This window comes from Natator depressus, chromosome 1, assembly GCF_965152275.1.
Source record: "Natator depressus isolate rNatDep1 chromosome 1, rNatDep2.hap1, whole genome shotgun sequence".
Taxonomy (NCBI): Eukaryota; Metazoa; Chordata; order Testudines; family Cheloniidae; genus Natator; species Natator depressus.
In genome coordinates this window covers 212686017-212707715 of record NC_134234.1, presented here as the reverse complement: position 1 = coordinate 212707715, position 21699 = coordinate 212686017, and the positions used below count along the sequence as shown (strand labels likewise).

The window sequence follows — 21699 nt, the reverse complement described above, 5'->3', positions numbered from 1 at the left end:
GTGAAGACCCTGGCTTGGGTCTTGGCCTGGTTCTTATAGCTGGGCGTACACCGAGATGTCAAAGATTACTGCGCTTCCTACCTGGAGTGCCAACTGCCAGTACGTCCGGGGGTACCGAAAGCTCCCCTGGTCTCATTTCCGGTGGTGGGAACACCCTTTGAAAGGGTCGTGATGGACCTGGTGGGGCCTCTCGCTAAAAGCAGTGCTGGCTACCACTACATCCTGGTAGTGAGGGATTAGGCCACCCACTTTCCCGAGGCAGTCCCCCTATGGAACACCACCACATGCAGCATCGTGGCAGAACTCCTGAAGATCATTGCTTAGGTGGGCTTGCCCTGGGAGATTGTGACACACCAGGGGACAAACTTCACCTCCTGGCTGCTCCGTGAAGTTTACGGCCTCCTAGGGATCAAGAAGCTGCGGACATCAGTCTGTCACCCCCAGATGGACAGACTGGTCGAGCGCTTCAATTGGATCCTCAAGGAGATGCTCTAAAAGTTCCACCTCGCACTCTTGGGACTAACTGATCCTCCCCCTCTACTGCTTGCCATGAGAGAGGCACCGCAAGCCTCCACCTAGTTCTCGCTATCTGACCTACTGTATGGGCGTCAACTGCAGGGTTTGCTCGACCTAATATGGGAGACCTGGGAACAGGCACCGACCCAGACCCAGGGGCTCCTACAGCATGTCATGCAACTGCAACAACACCTAACCTGGGCCGGGGACCTAATGAGGAAGAATTTGCAGGCCATCCAGGGGGCCTGGGCCAGGATTTACAATTGGGAAGCGCACTCGGACCTTTGAACCAGGGTATCAGGGCCACGTACTGATCCCCTCCGAGGAGGCCAAGCTTCTAGCCCAGTCGAAGGGCTCATATGAGGTAATGCGCCAGGCAGGCCCCGTTATCTATGAGGTCCATCAGCTGGATCAGCGAAAAGAGTGCCAAATCTATCACGTGACCCTCCTGAAATCATGGCGCAAGCGAGAGGGGCTGCTGATCACCCTGTAATGCCTCCCCCACACTGAACAGGAGTTGGGATCCCTGGTCCCTGCAGCTGCCGAGCCCGAAGTGCCCCTGTTTGGGGACACCCTCACCAAGGAACAAATCCGGGCCTAAAAGCCACTCATTCTCCACTAATGGTTTTTCAGCTATTCATGTGCTGTTCTGAACTAGCTTAATCTAACAATTTATAAAACTTAAGTTCCTTCATGGAGCTGGGTATGAGCTGGGTAGAGCAGTTTGAGATTATTTTTTACATCTTTTTTATTATTCAACCAATTCTACTATGAAGCCTGCACTCTGGAGAAATTAAGGTCACATGAGGTCACCAGTTTTATTGAATCAGGTTTATGCAAGAGAATTGCCAAAACCGAGTGAATTCATAACAAGAGCTGACCACTGAGAGCCACATCCAGCTGTGTGGGGGATGGTCGTCTTCTTGTGTGTATTGCAGGTGGAGTGCAGAGCAACACCTGTGCTCCAGACTACAGTTAAGTTGCCTGGGCATTTCCATTTTAAAGGGATCCTTTCCACCTCCTTATAACTTTTTATCTTTAAGGCGGAAATTTTCTAACCTAGACTCTCCTTAAGGTGATTAAAGAACAAAATCAGCCAAAACAGGCCAGACATTTGAAGAAAAAGAAAAAAATACAATTTTACCATTGTTTAGGAAAAAAAACACCACCACCTTCAATTGAACAGCAATAGCATCTCTGGGGTTTGGTGTAGAAACTAGAAATTTCTCAGAATGGTTGCAGATACGCTTTTAGCACAGAAAATCTTTTAGAGAATTGGTCTAGTGCTAAGAATTTAAAAAATAGACTTTGCTAATGACCTATTAATACAGTAATACAAATAATTACAGATAATTTTAGTGTTCAGACGCCCCCATCAGGATTAGGGTCCCACTGTACATTGAGGACTATACAGACATATATGTTAAAAGATATCCCCTGCCCTGCAAACTCTTACAGTCTAAAAATATATATGAGAGAGAGAGAGAGAGAGCACACACTCCCCAAGAGCCAAATTACCGGGGTTTCATAGTTCTATTTACAACTGTATGTTTTTATGAGTGCAGGTTTGATTTTCAGCAGCTGTTATCTCTTATAAGGATGTTTATGTAAGAGATGGAACTAATAGCAGGGAGGAAGGAGCAACATTGCTTGAGGGGAAATGAGTGGTGGGAAAGAAACCACTTTCTTCCTCACTCAGGCCTTGAGGGAGTTTGAGACTTATATAGAGGAGGTACTGTGGTTTCTGCAGTTCAGTCTGAGTTTATAAGGATTAATCTCTGTATCTCAAATGAGAGAATGTTGGGACCCTTTTTTAAACACACACCTGAGACAAATCTCTCTGGATCAGGGTGTGTGTGCATGCTTTCCTGTATGCACCAGTCTGCTTCAAAAGCTTCCTCTGCTAGTCAGAAATGTACTAACTCCTGCAAGAGCCAAACATGTCAGGGGAGAGCTGATGAAATATTTTTTCTAATGAAAAATTATTCATCACAATTGCTGTTTTGAAGACTACAGATGCCAAAGAAATTTCCTTTTTGTGAAAAAAAAATCAATTAGAATTTTTGTTTAATTATTTTCAAATTCACACTTTCTAATTTTTTTTTTTTGTCTCCTTGTTCCTTCTGTTTGGTGACTGATCTTTGTCCCATGCTGCCCGCTGGTGTTCCTTGAGCGGTGAGTGTGCCCCCACATACTGGGAGAGTGTGGGATCAGCTCAGCTGACCTGCAGGTCACAGAGGGTGAACTGCTGCTGCTCTGGCTGTGATGAGCACTGGGGCTCGGCCAACACACAGTAAATGACTGACCATCTGCTTGTGGGGTTCCCTATAGGGCAGCTGAGTCACACTCCCTCCAATCTTTGGAGCAAAGGAAAAGTTTGGGGGCTGGTGATTGCCTCACTCTTTGCAGCTGCTTGGCCCAGGGTTTTCATTACACAGGCCTGGATTCTAGACAGGCCTTAAACGTTGCGGAGCTGGGCATCTGCTGGCAGGGTTCTCTGCTGGGCTGCTGAGCCGTGCCCTTTCCCCATCCTTTCACATCAGCCTCCCCCTCCTCTTCCTTCTCTCCCACCCTCGTGCCCTCTTTCCACCCTTTCACACTCCATAGGGGTTATAGCTGTGACATTTTCAGTATTGCCAACCCAGAAGTTCAAAAATCATGAGTCAGGGCCCAATCATTGGCCCAAAACCAAGTTTTTTTAAAAAAGATTGTATTGCATTTTTGCCTAACTTTTGATTGTTGAACGACCCTGCTTATACCCAGTGGGTCTGTCTGTCCATCTGTGTGTTTGTGTGTGTCATGTGACAATTTAGTGTAGCACCCTCACCTGAATTTATTAAGGTGATTTTTGGCCCCTGCTACATGGACTCACCCCCACATCAGCCTGTCCCCTGCCCAGCAATTCATTCTGCTTTTCAACCCTGCTCCCACGTCAGTTCTGCCCTCCCACCTCACCTTTGCTCCCCCTTCAGCTCCAGTATGATGTTGTCCCACTGGAACAATCCCAGGCTTAAGAACAGTCTGATATTGCACCCAATCCTATCTTCCAGGAATAATGAAGAACTTGGGAAACACATGAGCATGCCATGAAAGTAGCTGTTCTAATCCTGTCCTTTCACTGCCTTCTACGGCTGCTTTATTCTGAGCTACCACAGGGTATCACCCTGTAGGCACGGTAGAGGCATCTCGAAGGTTCAAGAGTTGCCCCCCAGCATCCACCCCAGGATTTTGTAATTCCCTAGATGAAATCTACTCCCAGTACATCATCACTGGAAATGTTGGTCACCAGAAGAAGAGCCCATTTAGTAGGGTGGCCTTACTGTAGCAGCAACTTTTAGTTTCCCTAGGTATGGCTTCCCCCTGTTTGGGCAATTTAATCTCCCAAAAAGAAAAGGAGTACTTGTGGCACCTTAGAGACTAACCAATTTATTTGAGCATGAGCTTTCGTGAGCTACAGCTCACTTCATCGGATGCATATTGTGGAAACTGCAGAAGACATTATATACACAGAGACCATGAAACAATACCTCCTCCCACCCCACTCTCCTGCTGGTGGGAGGAGGTATTGTTTCATGGTCTCTGTGTATATAATGTCTTCTGCAGTTTCCACAATATGCATCGGATGAAGTGAGCTGTAGCTCACGAAAGCTCATGCTCAAATAAATTGGTTAGTCTCTAAGGTGCCACAAATACTCCTTTTCTTTTTGCGAATACAGACTAACACGGCTGTTACTCTGAAACCTGTCATTAATCTCCCAAGGCCTTTGCCTCTATATCACCCACAAATGTCATCTGGCCTGGGACCCACTCGAGAAATAGTCTCTCTCTGACCCACCAGATGTCCGTGCACAGCTTGCACCTGGGCCTCCACTTTTTTAGCCATTTCCCTTGCAACTTTTTCCAGAGTTGCTGCACAGGAGTCACACCGGGGCTGGGAATTAACAGCTGATACCTTTAAGGAAACATCACTTTCTGCTTCCACATTTGCAACTCTGTGTATAATCTGGCCCTTAGGTTTGTCCAGTATGTGATCTTTCTTCACCATCAGCTTATGAAGATCCTCTGTTGAACAGTTTATAAACTACTTTTCACATGGGATTCTCTCACAGCTCGCCACTAGGCATAGGCCCCCTCTCTGCATTGCCAGTTCCAGATTCAGTGCAACAGATTCTGCTTCATTTGAGCCATCTCCCAGGCAGGGTGGTGCAGGGAAAGTCCTTTCGAACAGTGTCTGCAATGCACTCAAATACCTACACAGATGTTTCCCTCCCTGCCACTTCCTGGCTTACCATTCCTTCCAGTATTTCAAAATGATGAATCTCTCCCCCCCCACCATGGTGGTCATACAAATGTTCCTGTTACTGTCTATAAAAACCATGATCCACACTGGGAAGGTGCTGGTAAAATTAGTTGGAGTCACCATCCAAACACACTGCTAGGTACGTGCTGCTTTTTCACCAGACCACTCATTAACAGAGAGCAACAGCTGAAAGTCTGCCAACTATTCACAGACTCCAGTCTCATCTGCACGATCAGCACATTTCTTCTCAGGCAAAACTGATTTTGCCATCTTGAAGCTGGTGCCACCAGTTGTAATACTTGCTTGTAGAACCCAAAGTATTTATTGGGACATGGCAAGTAATAACTCCAGCACCACAGGCAGGACTGAATTCCCAGCTAAATTCCCCACATCGGATACAACAACATAACAACACACAAGACAACAACTTAACACTAAGATAAAGATACAGCACCATCTATTGGTGGAAATACTGTCTACACTAATCATTACTGTATTTTCATTATTTTTTCTCTAAGGACTTGTCTACATGGCCCTGCAATTTGAACTGGAGGGTTGCAAACTGCACTGTGCACTAGTATTCTTTCCTGTAACTGCCCCATATAAACCCTACAGGTGCAAATAAAAGGTACATAATTTACACTGCCATACTCCTGAAACAGGACTACATTAATGTAAACTATGTAACTTTTAGTTTGCGCTCACAGGGTCTACACAGGGCAGTTATAGTGTAGCACATTAGTATGCACTGTTACACCCCTGTACTTCCAACTGCAGGGCCATGTAGGCATGCCCACAGCATTTAACCCTAGAGTCAGCCTTGCTAGCTTGTTACTATTATGACAAAGTCAGGCTGGGGTCCTGTTGGGTTCTGGGAAGTGGGCGGGTATATTAGCCCCAGAACGAGAAAGGCGAGAAGCTGAAAAGGGGTTACTTCAGGTCAACTAGGGACACCTGAGTCCAATTAAGGACTACCTGAGACTTTTAAAAACGCCTCCTCAGGTGAGAGACAAGCTGCTGCAGGGCTAGTGGCAGCAGGGAGAAAGGCTTTGCCAGGTTGTATGGTTGCTCTTCTCTTTACAGTGGAAGCTACCTGCCTGCCTGTTTAGGGGAAGAACTGGTACTCCAGGGCCAATAAGAGGCAACACGCCTCCAGAGAAGGATAGGAAAAGGTATTCCCTTTTGCTTTGTGTTATGAACATATTTCTTTTTGTTTGGTGGAGGGGCACTCCTTGGGCCTGCTCTGAGACCTACTTGGAAAATATTGAGAAATAAATCGCAAGCAGGAGAATAAACACCATCTGGAGCAGGGCTGACTTACTCCAGGCCCCCACTGCCAGAGGGGGAAGCAGTGAGCCTGCTGGCGTGAAGGAGATGCCTTGCCACACTATCTAGTGGTCAGTCAGGACCTCCCTCCTTGTTTTAATGCTCTGATGTGAAGGGGTACTGGGAACAAACTAGACGGTACGTGTTGGTCCCAGAAATATGATGTGGGTCAGACTGACAAGGGGACAGTCACATGACAGGGGCCCCATAATCGTTGGCTCTAGCTGTATCATAGACACAAGCAACACACTGATTGTGTGGGTCCTATCCTGCATTAGGGTAATTGTGGTATTCTCTGAACTGAGTACTGACCTAAAGCTGGTACATCCTAGGGACAAGGATCAAGGGAAGGGGGGTGGGGGGGAGGAGTGACTGATTCAGCACGGAATGAGGCCAAATGGAATGGTGCCAACTTTCCCTTTTGTTTTTCCTGTAATGGGCTGAGTAATTGGGAAGGCGCTGTGAGGTGGACAAGGCAGAGGGATGCTCTGTCCTTTAAATGGCACAGTCCCCTTCTTACTTACCCTTCCCTTACTTACAAAGGAGGGGTGTGTGGGGTTTTTTAATTCCACAGTAATCAGGTTATACGTAGTACTGAAATTTGTGGAAGACCTAGTGAATAGTGCTCTTAAGAGATGACTAGGACTGGACTAGCAGGGGGGCTGCAGGGCAGGACTGAGCGGCACTGGCAGAGCTGTGTAGGGAGCCCAGGACTGGAATAGCAGGGGGTTGCAGGGCAGGACTGAGGGGCATTGGCAGAGCTGTGAAGCAGATACTTTGCCTTGCCCACAATATTCCTGACGATTCATCCAAGAGTCATGCATAACTCCATTGCCCTTTTGTTACGTTCTTTCTGGGATTGCCTCTAGCTCTAACTAGAAATTGCACACATCATTGCTTACATAGGCCCAGCAATCCACCTAAGGGAGAGACAGCAGCATATTAAACAGCTGCCTGTGATTTGTGTATGCAGCAGCAGGGGGCACCAGAGATTTCTCTGCCCGCAGCACCAAATGGGCATCCTGTATGCCTAACTTTAAATCACACATGCACCAGTGGAAAATCAGGCTTGTCCATGTTTCTTCAAAATCTGCAGGGTTCTGCCCACTGATGCCTAGAACATTGCCTGAAATTTTGGAATTGGTCAGCTGGGGTGTTTATAAGTTATTATTGCACTACAAAAGAGAAATGCCATTGAGTTTACTAGCGAAAAATGTTCTTCAGTTTCATGCCACTAAAGTGTGTGGAGAGAACAAGATAACCAGGACCCAGGCATGTGGAATTTGAGAAGTTTATTATGGGAAATGTTACATGCTTTGACCAATTACTGTTCTCAGTCTGACCGTGGAACCAGGGTAGCGTGTGGTCTTCTAGATCTGGGGGGAGTTCGTGGAGGGGACCTACACACTAGAGCTGAATCTAGCCAAGTCACCTACTGCATAGTCACAGCGTGCGGTCTGTCAGACTGTAAGTATAGACTGTTAGTAAATGTTACAGTCAGAGGGAAATAAGCTGTCCGGCTTCTTTCCTTAGTTCACATTCCACACTTGTCCTGTGAAGAAGAGAAAACACAGAGTAAAAAACCATGAGTGATTATAACAGGGTGATGCTCTGTCCATCCTCTGATGCTCCAGAAACTGCTCAGACCCACTTTCTTTTAGTGTTCAGTCTGTATTTTATTCCAAACCCTTCCACCAACACCAGTACAGGGCAACATCACAGTTTTTAATCCTACATGTTTCACTCCATCTTTACCAGGGTCCTAGGAAGAAAGGAGATTTCCCTCTCTTGGGAACTTTCAGCCTGGACTCAGCTAGCCAAGTCCTCCTTCCCTTGTAGCACTTCCTTCCTGGCTTCTATCAGGTTAGCCAGCTAAGGCTTAATGTGTTCCTTACCTCCCCAGCCTCCCCTTCTGATTAGCTAATTGCTCTAGCAGCTGTCCCCGGGGGAACTAATGGAGGCTAAAGCCATGAGGGTGCTGTTCAGCCTCAGCACTCTGTCACCACAATGAAAAGGGGGAGTCTGCACCAAAAAAAAAAAAAAAAAAAAAAAGCCCAATTTTCTCCCCAGAAAATGATGTCATTCTGTACAGCTAAACAGGCCAGTCCTGAAAGGGGGGTTCTATTAATTACATGAAACAGTCTGTTTGGGCCCATGCAGAGCAATCCTACATCCCCACCCATGCTCTCTCCTTCATTGCTGTAACTCTGTGGACTTCATGGAAGTTACTCTTGATCTATGCTGGAGCAAGAGAAATCAGAATCTGCCCCATGGGCTTTAATGGGAATTCTGGTTGTGCCAGGAGGGAAAAATCCACTCTTAATCCCACTTCCTTTCGTCTCCTGCTCTACAAATCACTGCAGCTGCATGAAACTGCAGCTGTAGAAGTCAGCACAGAGATTTTCACCGTGTTTTAGGCAATTTCATGCCCCACGTTTCACTTTTCCATGAAGTTCCCTGAAGTGGCTGTTACAGCATCAGCATTGTGAGACGTTTCAAATCCTGAATATGCAAGAGTTCCGATTCCAGAGTCACTTTCAGCTGATGTGCGGGATTTTCAAAAGTGCCTCAGGAGTACATGGCCCACTGACTTTCAATAGCACGTGTGCTCCTAAGTCATTTAGTTGCTTTGGAAAATCCCTCCTGATGGGCCCATTTTCTCCTCAGGAATAGGTTTATTTTCATTGTAAAAAGGGATTCACTTCCAAGCCCAACATCTGCAAAATCTTGTATATTTTTCCAGTGACATGGGCTCATTTTCAAATACGTCAGAGCATTTTGGATTTGGAACAACTCTTCCTTTCTTTTAACTACATCTCTGCATGCCACCCACTCTCTCCTCCCCCCACCTTCCCCTCTCCCTATTCTTATCGCTCTCTATGTAAGTATCACTCACACGTTACTCTAATCGCTGCAGACTTGCAGCTGCTTTCCGGGTGAGATGTCTGACCACAGGCTGTGCTGCACTCAGCAAGACGTGTTTGCTTGGAAAGGGAAAAACCCAAATGTCACATTCTATCAAACCACTGCTGTAACCTCCATACGAATGTCCCCTGCCCCCCTTACAGAGTATTCCCAACTCACAAAAACCTTTGAGAAGTTGAAGCCTGTGTGATGCTTCCCGGGGGTATCCATGGATATAAGGGACCTAGCTACCACTCACCCTGAGCATGAGGAAGCCTTGTCTGTACCTGCTGTGGGGCGATTCTCCACCACCACCAGCCTGGGGCAAGACAAGCACTACCTTCCAGGCCCCACTCTCTGTATTGGTTAATGATAGATACGCTCCAACCCCTGAGCCCTCCAAGCATCCACCTGCAGTGCGAAGCCCCCGATCCACTGGACGCTCTCAGCTTCTCCAGATCTGACATTCCCAAAGAGCAGTACAGCACAGCTCTGCTTTACACACAGCACTTAGATTTGTCTATAGAGAAAGTTTTTTGTTTTGTTTTTTAAACAAAGAGCAGAGATTCAAGTGATAATAAGCAGACATTTTGGAAACAAAGTGTTACATATAAAATAAAATCGTAACATGCATTCTAGAGCCTATACTTTACTTGTCATATCAGACAGAGCAAAAACTCACCCAAAATCCTTCCAGCGTATTACAGCCAAGCTAGGCTGTGATCTTCCATTCATGATACAAGTATGCTGACCTCTTGCCTCCTCAGTGGAAAAATGCAGAGTTTGTTTCTATCCCTACAGCTGTAGTAAAAAAGAAATCCATTGTCTTCACTGGAGACTTTGCAATCACTCGATTAGCATTTTGCTCAGACTGTAAATAGGTGTTCATTCTGAAGTATACAATACCCAATTTAATTGTAGACAGACCAATAGATAAATATTTTCTGGCTGAAATAAACTTGTTTATCCACTGCTGGTGGGTGCATTCAACTCACAGAACTTAAAACATAATTTTCATTATATACGCGTAACTCTTTACATATTAACCACACATATATTTTGCAATGATTATGATGGCCAGTGTGACAAGATTTCAGCAGAGACCTTGCATCAGACTCTGACAAAGTAGTATGTAAATACCAGACCCAGGGGGATCCCTGTAACATTTATGCATCCCTGTGTCTTCCACCAGTTGGCACCAAGAGTTCCCCCTGCTTCACAGCCTCCCTTGTTTCAGAATGACCTGTCTTCACAGCTGATCTATAAACTCTTGGGCAGAATCTGACATGTTCAGAAAGTCACTAAATATTTGATGACACTCTCTTGAAATCTCCCCATTTTGGATTGATCCATTCCTAAGGCAGAGCTACAAAAAACAGGCAGTGTCTGGTGAGTTCCAGTGAGTCTATTAGTCGCACCTGGGAGGGGCATGGGGCTAACATGCAACACACAGGCTGGTTGTGGCCTTTTGTCAATTGTGGTAAGGTACCAGCAGCAAAGTGCAAATAAACATCACCCAGTTTAGTGGAAATAGACAAGGATCTCAGCCAGGCCTCCTACCTCTTTTATAGTAATTACATATCAGCACTGAAGCTGGTTTGATGTTGGACAAAGAAAGTTCTTGCTCAGCTGAGAAAGAGAAACTGATATTCTTTTGTGAGACCTGGGAATGGGAGGACAGAGGAGGGCATTATATGTTTTCTTTTAATATCAATTTCTCTCCACCAAAGACCTACTGAGGTGGATTCCAAATACACGGGGCTCCCACCTTGCATGGCACCATCACCCCAGAGAGTCCCTGTTCATCCAATCAGTTTCTTTACAGTTGTCTTGTTAAGATTTTTGGCCCTGAGACTAAAAATTTTCAAAAGGCATCTGTTTAAAGCTTGTAGACATATATAACACCAGGGGGAAAATCTCTCTTTGAATGTATGTTCTCCATGTAAAAGGGGACACAGTTGTTCTTGGTTTTCCATCTGCATCATCACACAATCATCCTGAAGCTTTAAACAAAGAAATGGGAAAGAGGATCCATTATTAACAAGCATTAAACATAAGAGGCGTCCCAGATACTGCAGAAATGCCCATGTGATGATATTATGACCCACCACTTCCTTAGCTACTGGGAGTAGTGACAGTTCTATTCCTGCGAAAGAACAATGGCATCTAGTGGTCAAAGTGGGAACTGCAAAATAATCACTGGGGGCAAATTTTCAAAGGTATTTAAATACCTAGATACCTATAAAATCGGTCTCTAGGTTGTATGTGTGTGGCCTAAGCTAGTCTGCAGCAGTTTGACAGGAAATCTACACACAACTTGAGTATCATGTTTGTTTCATTAAGTGGGTTACTGGTTGTATGTAATGAAGGGGATGGCAATGTGTCCTGAGCCAAGTGGGCTCCAGTGAATGCCCACAATGCTCAGAACACTGGTTAGTTGGCCCGGTCCTCTCCTTCTATCCAGCCCAGGGTACAACAGCCTGTAACCCCCTCTGCCCCTGGGGTGGTTTATTCATGTCGCTTCCATCGTTTACCTTCCGCAGGGATGATCTGAGAGAGATGAAGCCTGAGAGCATCTTGCCATCAACAGTGGCCATGCTGGAGCTATTGCATATCCGGCATTACTGAAACCAGGGAGACTGGATCAGTCTAGATCATGAATGAGGAGGAAACGTTCTGCTCCAGAGCACGAATAGCCTGTGAAGACCTTTCTGATTTACCTGTTGCACTGTGGCTACTTAATGCCATGGAGGAGAGAGAGGGTAGCGAAGGGCCCCCTGGAGGGACAGGGCATGAGAGGAGGCCTATTAATACAGTGCCTGGCTTCTATGGTGCTGGTGCTCTATAAATACCTAGAGACAGAAACTGTGCTTTATGGAAACACCCTAAGTTCCATGCAGGGTGAGGGAACTAATGTTCCGAGTGTTTGACTAGGACCATAGTACAGGGACACGATCCAAAATTATTGGACTTTGTTATCTGGGGGCCTGTGATGGGGTGGAGTAGGCCCAAAGGCCCCGGCTGGAGGCCTCAGGGTTTGCCACACCCATCCCAGGAAAGGAGCTGTGGAGAGATCCTCCAAGAGGCCTAGAGTGGTTGCGAGGAAGCAACCAATCAGAGGGGCTGCTGGAATGGCCAATCAGGGGCCAGGAGGGCCATATAAAAGGAGCTGCAGAACAGATCATCAGTTAGTTGCTGTTTGGAGCTGGAGAAGAAAGGACTGTGTGCCTGGCTGGAAAAGCGGCAGGAGCACAGGCAGCTAAGCAGGGGCAGGGACCAGGGGAGTAAGAGGCTCCTGCCTGGCTGCTAGGACTGAGCCAAAGACAATTTGCTAGCAGGGACTGGGGGAGCAATGAAGGAGCTCCCGGCTGGCTGCTGGGACTGAGAAAGGACTGAGCCCAGCTCTAGGAAGATAGTGTCTCCAGGGAGGAAGCCCTGGGGATATGGCCCCATACCAGGGCTGGGACTATTTAACAATTGAGCCCAGGGAGGAATCATCCCCATTATAAAACAGCACTAACACTGTACTCAACTATTTAGTGTATATGTGCACTCTAGGGCATTGCTGGACAGAATCAGAAATGCTTAGTTGTGTACCATAGACTCTATACTGCTAACATCTAGTGGAGAATCTCCTTTTGCTCCAGTCATTGAGGCCCAGATTTTTGGGGCAGGAGAAGCCAAGTCCTATGCACACAGTCACAGTGCAGCCCTCAGAGGCCATGCAGTTCAGCAGAGTGACAACAGGGAAGTCCTTGGGTGCTCCAGATTTGTAACAATATTTCTAATCGATAGTCCTGTTTTAAACCCTCCCCTCCCCTGTTTCCCAGTTGGCTGGTTCTTATCACTCAGGGAGCTGGGGCAATGGTGGGAAGTGACCTGGCTGAAAGGAGCAGATCAAACTTTGCTGCAAGGCTGCTGTGCAGGAAGCATTCACTGTCTGCAGAGAGAGATTGAACCCAGATATCTTTTTGGGCATGAGGATGTTGTATCTCAGGACTGTCTATAACAAAGGGAAAATAATCCTGACAATAAAACCCCAATCGCTCCCATCCTGCATTTAACACTATGGCAGTTCTCAAACACCTTTCTGACAGATCTACCTCTATCCTCTCTATTAGCTCTTTAGAGTAGAAGTAACTGTTTTTACAATGTAACCCTTCTGCCAGGTGAGATTGGGTTCAATATCTAGGGATCCCTCTTAACAACAGAATACAGAACTGGCCTGAGTCCCCACCGGTAATCTGGGAAAAATTACACCGCCCTTGGGCACCTCTAAGAGTCAATACTTCCCCTCTGGCAAGTACCGAGTCTGAGTGTAGAAAAGAAAACTTTCAATAAAAAGGGGAAAGGAAGCCAGCATTAATTTGGGGAACCACCACAAGCATGTGACCATGAGCAAAACCCCCACCCCACAATACACTGGGCAGTGTTCTTTGCCTCAGGTTCTCACCTTGCAGTGTGAAAGTCTGACAAACAAATGTTCCTTTAACTTGCCACTCCCCTCTCCCTCCACCACATTGCACTCACAGTTGTTGTGCTTGGTCAGCAAAGATGCAGAATTCAGAGGTGCGTTCGGGTGAGTTCACCTCCCACCACAGTGGGTATGAGGGAGGGGCTGAACAATGCCTCAGCGGCTTGCTCCACCCTTCACCCTGTGTTGCTGCCTGCTGCTGCCACTGCTTCATCGTTCACCCTGCCGCTGGCCGCGTCGCTGCCAGTCCCTCGGCCGCTGGCCGCCTCGTTGTTCACGCCACCACTGTGCCGCTCTACTGCCACCTCTGCGATGCCTTGACGTCCCGCCCCCGAACACAGCTCTCGGTAATTTCAGCCGTTAGAAGAGCAGCCTTGCTCCTAAAGCAGACTGGTCAGTCTCTTGCACGGGAGATACTGCCCCACAGCAGGTCACACACACCTGGGCATCAGCCACTTCAGCGCTAGTGATCTGTAACAAAACAAGAGACTCCCAAATGAGTATAATCCACTTCGTTATTAAACAGTAGAGAGCAAAGGGTCAGAACAACGTCTAGGACTCTCTGGGCAAAGCCTATACCTATTATACCACCTCAGCCAGCCACCCCCAACTCACCTCTCCGCTAGCCTTTGGCACCCTACCCCTGCTTAGTGAGGGCAGTAAAGCTGAGGGTGACCATGCTCAATCCGGGCAGGCCAAGCACAGTTCTGCTGCCCCCACTCATACAACAAGGACAACAACCTTTCCTCACCCCTGCACCCAACACCACAGTAACCTGCAGTCCTACACCAGCCAAAAGTGGTCATTTGGGCAAAGCTGCTCCATCACGCTGCACATCTTGGCACAACAGGCGTGCCTATGCAAACAAGGCTGGTTCCTGAAGTCTTTCCCCCCCAGCTGATCACTAGATGTCAGTGAAGAGCTCATTCAAACCCTGCTTAAATCAACTTCAGGAGCCACATCCTATAATTGTACTCAGCCTTTATCTGGTAACAATGAATGCCTCTTCATTACCCCCCCCCCGCCCCCTTTTACCTCTACCAGATGTGTCACTGATCCCAATATCTGCTTTACCACACCTCCTTCCTACTTCATCCGCCCCTTGTAATTTCGTACCAATACTCTCTACCCTAGACAGAAAAACCTGGGGGAGGGGCTGTCAGGAAACCAGTATAGGCTGTAACACAATATGGTCAAAAAGCTAGAATCCAGGTAAGGCTCATTCTGCTGGACTCAGGCTTCAGACATCTTTCCCTCTTCATTCCCTGCTTCTCATGGAAATGTCATTACTACCTTACACAGGACTAGGGTTGCCAACTTTCTAATCACACAATACCGAACGCCCTTACCCCATCCCTTCTCTGAGGCCCTACCCCTGCCCCTTCTCTGAGGTCCCACCCCGCACTCCATTTCCCCCTCCCTCCGTCGCTTGCTCTCCCCCACCCTCGCTCACTCACTCGTTTTTACCATGCTAGGGCAGGAGGTTAGGGTGTGAGAGGGGGTGGGGGCTCTAGCTGGGGGTGCGGGCTCTGGGGTTGGGCTGAAGATGATGGGTTTGGGGTGCAGGAGGAGGCTCTGGGCTGGGGCAGAGGGGTTTGGAGTGTGGAAGGGGGCTCCAGACTGGGGCAGGGTGTGGGAGGGGGTACAGGCTCTGGGCTGGTGGTGTGGGCTCCACAGAAATGAGAGGTTTGGGGTGCACGGAGCTCCAGGCTGGGGCAGGGGTTTGGGAAGGGGAGGTTCGGGAGGGAGTTTGGGTGCAGGAGGGGGCTCAGGGATGGGGCAAGAAGTTGGGGCACGAGAGGAGGTTCGGGATGTGGACTTCGGGTGGCACTCACCTCAGGCAGCTCTCAGGAGCAGCAACATCTCCCTCTGGCTCCTAGGTGGAGGTGCGGCAAGGCAGCTCCACGCACTGCCCCTGCCTGCAGGCGCCATCCCCACAGCTCCCATTGGCTGGGGTTCCTGGCCAACAGGAGCTGCAGAACTGGCACTCGGGGTGGGGGCAGCATGCAGAGCCCCTGTGGCCACCCCTATGCCTTGGAGCCAGACGGATATGCTGGCAGCTTCCCAGGAGCTGCATGGATCCGGGCAGGCACCCTGCCTGCCCTGCTGTGGGCGGCCAAGTGGAATTTTAAAGATCTGGTCAGCAGTGCTGACGAGAGCCGCCAGGGTCCCTTTTCAACAGGGCATTCCGGTCAAAACCTGGACACCAGGCAACCCTAGTCCCCATAGTAAACAACCATCCTACAGGGATAACTCCAGCTTCCTGAAATAGGATGGGCTAAGTTGTTCTTCTGTTATGTGATTTGGCCACCCTGATAGTGCATAGTGCATCACCTTAAAAGATCCCATTTTGGTTCTTATTTCCAGAGCAATTTCATTAGCTGTAATAGGAAGGTCATCTAGGAAAGAGACTCGATATACAGAGTTTTCCTTTCTGTTTCCCTGTGTAAAGGGGCAAACAGGACAGTGCTTCTGCAGTAGCATGTTTTTCTGATGGTCTATAATAAATGGCATACGGGTACGCTGCTAAGATCAAATCCCATCGCTTCAGCCTTGCTGCCACTAATGGTGCAACGCCTTTGGACCCAGTATTTTTACCAGTGGATTAAACTTCCCAACACTAATAACAGTAGGACAATGGAACAGACTGCCTCGGGACGTTGTGGAAGCTTCTTCACTGGAGGTTTTCAAAAGGAGGCTGGATAACATCTGTCTTGGATGGTTTAGACACAACAAATCCTGCATCTTAGCAGGGGGTTAGACTAGATGACCCTTGCGGTCCCTTCCAACCCTATGCTTCTATATCAGTGATTAAGATCAATTGTTTCCCAAACAGGTATTCATGGAATTTAATAACCTCCCAAATGATGCTAAAGCTTCTTTTTTAATTTGAGAGTCTCTTCTCTCAGCCTTTGATAATGTTCTGCCAGCAAATGCTATGGATTTTTCACTCCCATCTTTACAAATGTGTGAAATGACAGGCCCAATTCCTACAGGAGAGGCTAAGTTATGGCCCTGAGAAAATCTTGGGTTTTTTTGTTTTTGTTTGTTTTTTAATTACAGCAGTCACAGGTAAAATAGCAAATTTCACAGGATGTTCACAGAATGCCATCAGTAAAAGGTCACTGCTGCATTCCTTTGTATAAAAACAGACACTGAATCACCCCAAACTGCTGCGATTTCCCCTACAACGGAGCAACAGAAGCAGGCATCCATGGGCAGTTTTACGTTGAAGCAGAAGTTCAGGTGAGGCTACAGATTTCCCCAAGCATGAGAACGTACAGGTGCCCACTTTTACTTCCCTACTGTAGGAAAAACTGCAGTACTGGGCTAATTCCACAATTTCTGGGCAGTCACAATTTTCTCAGGGCCCTAATTATGGAAAGCTCAGTTTTACAATCTAGCAATAAACTGGAACTAGTTTCTTTTTCACTACCTCAAAAGTTTTATGTTCCTTTTCCATCCAAACCCACTTTATAGTTTCTGAAATTAATGTTGCTAAATTCGGAATGAATCTTCCATAATAATTTAACATGGTCAGAAACAATCTAAGCTCTGAGACAGCGTATAGCACTGGAGCGTTCTCAATGGATTTTGTATTCTCTTTTAATAGGTAAACCTCTTCCGCATCTACACAATGCCTCAAACAAGTAACCTGATTTTGAAAAAGAGCACACTTATCTCTGTTAACGTTACAATTTTTCTGCAATCTCTTTAAAGTCCCCTCTAGATATTTTAAATGTTCCTCTGAAGTCCTCCCAGTTATTAATAGATCTTCTAAATAACAGACACCACCATTTACCTCCTGCAGTGCCTGATCTGTTATTCATTGAAACAGAACAGGTGTGCTAGCTCCCCATAGGGTAATCTTTCATACCTAAATACCCTTGTGTGTGTTGTGGACAGAAATGTTTTTGCATCTGGCTACATTGCCATCTGCTGGTAAGCTTGGGGCAAGTCGAGTTTGCTCAACTTCATTCCCTCTGTCAGCTTTTGCAAATAAATCTTGTGGTTTAGGAAACAGATATTTGTCCATCTCCAGCCCGGGGTTTATAGTGACTTTATAATCCCTACAAATTCTTACACTACCATCACCTTTTGGGATACACACAATTAGTACAGTTCTTTCACTGGACTCCATAGAGAAATTATACCCTGCTTTTGCAAGTCATCCAGTTGCTTTTCCATGGGCTCTTACAGAGCATATGGAACAGGTGTAGCCTTCAGAAATTTAGGACTGGCCTTTGCTTTGCTGGTGTATGTCTTTAACCAAACCCATATCTGTACTAATTACATTGGTCTTTTAGTGCCCCCACTCTGTCTGACAAATGATGTACCACAATCCAATTTAATCTTGTATAGCCAGTCTCTGCCGATTACTAGGGGGCCATTTCCTTCCATTACAATTAATTCTAACGGTGAACAGACACCTTTATAAGTTACAGTGACAGGGAGACAGCTTAATACCCCTCTCTGCCCTTATTGCAATTCTGTAAAAGCACAATAGTTTCTTACCTCAGATAACATTTTTTTTGCAAGCCCCCTCAGAGATCATGGTCATTGCCATTCCTGTATCTCTCTCCATTGTCAATATCACATCATTAACCTTTACATTAACATAATACAGGTGATGACATCTGTTTAGTCTCCACCATATACAGTTCTGTGAAATGGTACAGCTCACATATCCTTTCACCTGGAGACAACCTGCCTCCGGGCCCGACTCCTCCTAGTCACATAACTAGTTCCGTGGCTCCTATCTGCAGTCATTGATGGCTTCCGCTCAGTGTATTCTTTGCTGTTCTGTGGGGCACTGTGGAAAGATCAGGTGATGTTTTCCCGCTTACCGCACTTCTTGCGGTGCAGAGAAATAGTGCTCCTGCTGGTGTGATATCCCTAAACCATGGAAACATGGCTCCCTCTGTTTTATCTGAACCTGTGAGAGGTGCTGACCAGTGTTGTCATCTTCTTCCTCCCCTGCTGAGTCCCTTCTTTCCAGGCCTGGCATGATGGGGAGAGTTTATTTTCAAATTTTGGTGCATTTTTCTTTATGGATTCAAATAACAGAACAGTCTCCACAGCTCCCTCTAGTAGCAGGTGTCACAATTCAGGGCAACTGCACCTCCCCTCAGGGGTTCAGCAAGGGCAACCACTCTATGGGGTAGTAAGAATTTTTCCCCTTAAAATACCAAGGAAATTAACTGCCCCAAACCTTCATTAATACAGAGTTAGGTTTACTCAGTGCGGCCTAATGCCCTTCCAGAATGTGGACAATGGGTAACCTTAAACCTCTGAAAACAAGGAAATAAAAAGTTAAGGTACAAACCATTTGTGCAATGGAAGCTTTACTCTGCCCTCTGAGTGATACTCCAACATGCCAACACCACACTGCCCTTACAGATACTACAGACACTCTGAGAACAGAGCACATAAGCACTGTAGGACGAAGTCTAGCATCTACTCTTTGCTAAGGCAAAACTCAAGTTTAGATCAGGCATAGCAAACAGCAGCTACCTACACACAGATACTAACCATCCCAGATTTGCTAAATGTTACTACCTCTTCACCCTTGCCCTGAGGATTCCTTCTGAGACATTGCCTTCACTGACTCCTCACTAAGGACTGGAGACTAGTCATGTAGACCACCAGATAGCTGACAATCCCCATAGCAAGACACACTCCCGGCACCCCCTACTGACAAAGCCTATAAACTCAATGCTGAAATGAGGAATACTTGATCCCTCAAAGTACAGATGCAACTCTCCTCATACCACAGTGACAGAGCAGCCAATTTGCTCCAACTGCTCCACCATTCAATACAGTTACACCTAAGGCAGCTGGTGTGCATGCAGATAAACGGTGCAGCTCAAACCATTGGAACACAACAGAACACAGTGGCATGTTCTCTTAGTCATTCCTCATGTCTATTTATTATGGCATTATCTTTACTGAACCACCTTATCTCTTATTCCAAAAGGTAAAGAGAGAAACTTGTATCTGTCCCAGAGTGTAGTAAAAGTGCAAAGATCAAATGACTCATTACCTAATGTGACTTATCAATATCCATCTTTCTTATCTAGCATAATAAATATGCTTTTTTACCAGCTAGTCAGGACATCTGCTGGTGTGGGGATAGAATAATGCTGTATCAGTATAGTCTTATTAAGGCATCTGGGATCCAAACAAATCCTAATCTTGCCATATTTTGTCCCAGTTATGATTAAACTGCTAACCCATGGAGTGGGTGAGTTCACTTTGGCTAAGACTCTTTCCTTTTCTAACTGTCTGAGTGAATTTCTGAGTCTGTCACTGCAAAAGGTGTAGTTCTGCAGCCATGCACCGTATGACAAGGGTGACTGATGGGTCTGTATATATGCGATGCTTCCCACAGAACTCTCCTAGTCCCCTGAAGAATTCCAGGTATTGTGCAAGCAATTCTTCTTAGTGCTGTGTGCTTTGGTGTGCAGCATACTCATTCATACATACTAGGTGTACCCGTATGCAGGCTTCTCTGCCTATCAGTAGTGTTGTAAATGCCTTAGGGATTAAGTCTTCATCACTAAGGTGAAGTCTTCAATTGAAGACTGACCTTAGCTTTAACAGTTGCTGTTGTTAAAGTGACTTCCCCTTCAGAGTATATTCTGGAATCACCATATGCTATAAGCACAACATCAGACTGCTTTATCTAGATGGGACCGGCTGTCTTTCTCGAACACTGAATTGGAAAACATTTAGCTTCCACCCCAATATCAAGATTAAAACTTCATAGGTACCTTCCTTACATGCAGTGTAGGACACCAAGGTTCTGTGAGCGAGCTATATGATTTCTGACAGAGCTATAGGATTTCTGTTTCCCTGTGACACTGTATACACAAAAAGAGACTGTTCGCATTCTAGTTCAGTCAGAGATTTGTGGCTTTGCCTTTTGGGTAAGTGTGTTGCTCTGCAAATAGAATAGTGATTTAATTTTCCACATTTGTGGCATATTTTTCCATAGGCTAGGTGTGTTGTACCACAGTGTGTACAGAGTTTTTGTGCGAGTGGTTGGTGTGCCTGCTTTGCTCTGACTCACCAGCCGCTGGGCCCTCCCCATGAGTATTCTTTTGTGTAACAGCCTCTACAAACTTGTCAGTATGTGGCCCAGATGGGATCTCTAGTTGTGTCTTTGCAGCTTGTGAGGCTCTGTGAATGCCTATTCCTTTCTGCAAACCCAAATCAGGTTTCCACTTTCCTCAACAACCTTTCCTTTAGCCCTTTATCAGTGACACTAAGCACAGTACTCACAAAAAGAAAAGGAGTACTTGTGGCACCTTAGCGACTAACCAATTTATTTGACCATAAGCTTTCCTGAGCTACAGCTCCCGATGAAGTGAGCTGTAGCTCCCGAAAGCTTATGCTCAAATAAATTGGTTAGTCTCTAAGGTGCCACAAGTCCTCCTTTTCTTTTTGCGAATACAGACTAACACGGCTGCTACTCTGAAACCTAAGCACAGTACTGTAGCTGAGAATATCCTTTTCAGTATTTCCAAACTCAAATGCTTGCTTTTTGCCTCAGCTCTGTGACATATTTGTCTATCTGCTCTTCCCCTAAGTGCAGGTGAGGCCACGACAGAACTGGTGCCGTTCAAACACAACAACATTTTTCTTACGGTTACCATAGTTCCTAAGCCTTGTGAAGATCTCATCCAAAAGAGAAGCATTTTCAGCTGGCTGCTGTAAGAATGTTATCAACTTCCAGAGCTTCCGGTAAAATGGCTACTCTTATCCCCGGCTCTTTTGTATCTGCTCCCGAAGTTTTCATATAGATCTGGAAGGTTTGTTCCCATCTCCAGCAGGATTACAACAGAAAGATACAGGTGGGGTTGGCTTACAGTCCTCCCTCTTTTTTTTTTTTTTTTTTTTTTTTTGAAAACAGCCTTTTCTAGTTTAACGGCTTTAATTTGGCCTCCACTCGTGTGTACTCACTGTGTCTTTATTCTCCGCGCCTTCTGTGTGGTTTCTGCTGGTCTGTGCACGGCAGCTTCTTCTTGTCTGTGGCGCAGTTCGCACCACTTGCGGATACGCTGTGTCCTGGCAGGAGCGGCCACTTCCCGCAGCCCGAGCCCCCGGCGCCCGCCCGGCAGCGCCGCTCGCAGAGCCACGCAGCGGCCGGCGCCGCGGCCCGGGGGTGCGGCCAGCG

The 21699-nt window shown here is 46.6% G+C and overlaps 1 long non-coding RNA gene across 2 annotated transcripts; it reads right to left on the bottom strand.

Annotated features, from left to right (window-relative positions):
- Positions 1-7444: 7444 nt before the first annotated feature.
- Positions 7445-21671, bottom strand: LOC141975091 (uncharacterized). Of its 2 annotated transcripts, none has more exons than XR_012635854.1 (4): positions 21486-21671; positions 13500-13991; positions 9729-9847; positions 7445-7694 (listed from the first exon to the last, which is right to left on the bottom strand). It is a non-coding gene; the product is annotated as an uncharacterized LOC141975091 (long non-coding RNA). The 2 variants fall into 2 exon arrangements; XR_012635852.1 differs by having other exon boundaries at positions 7450-7694; positions 13577-13991.
- Between the last annotated feature and the right edge of the window lie 28 nt (positions 21672-21699).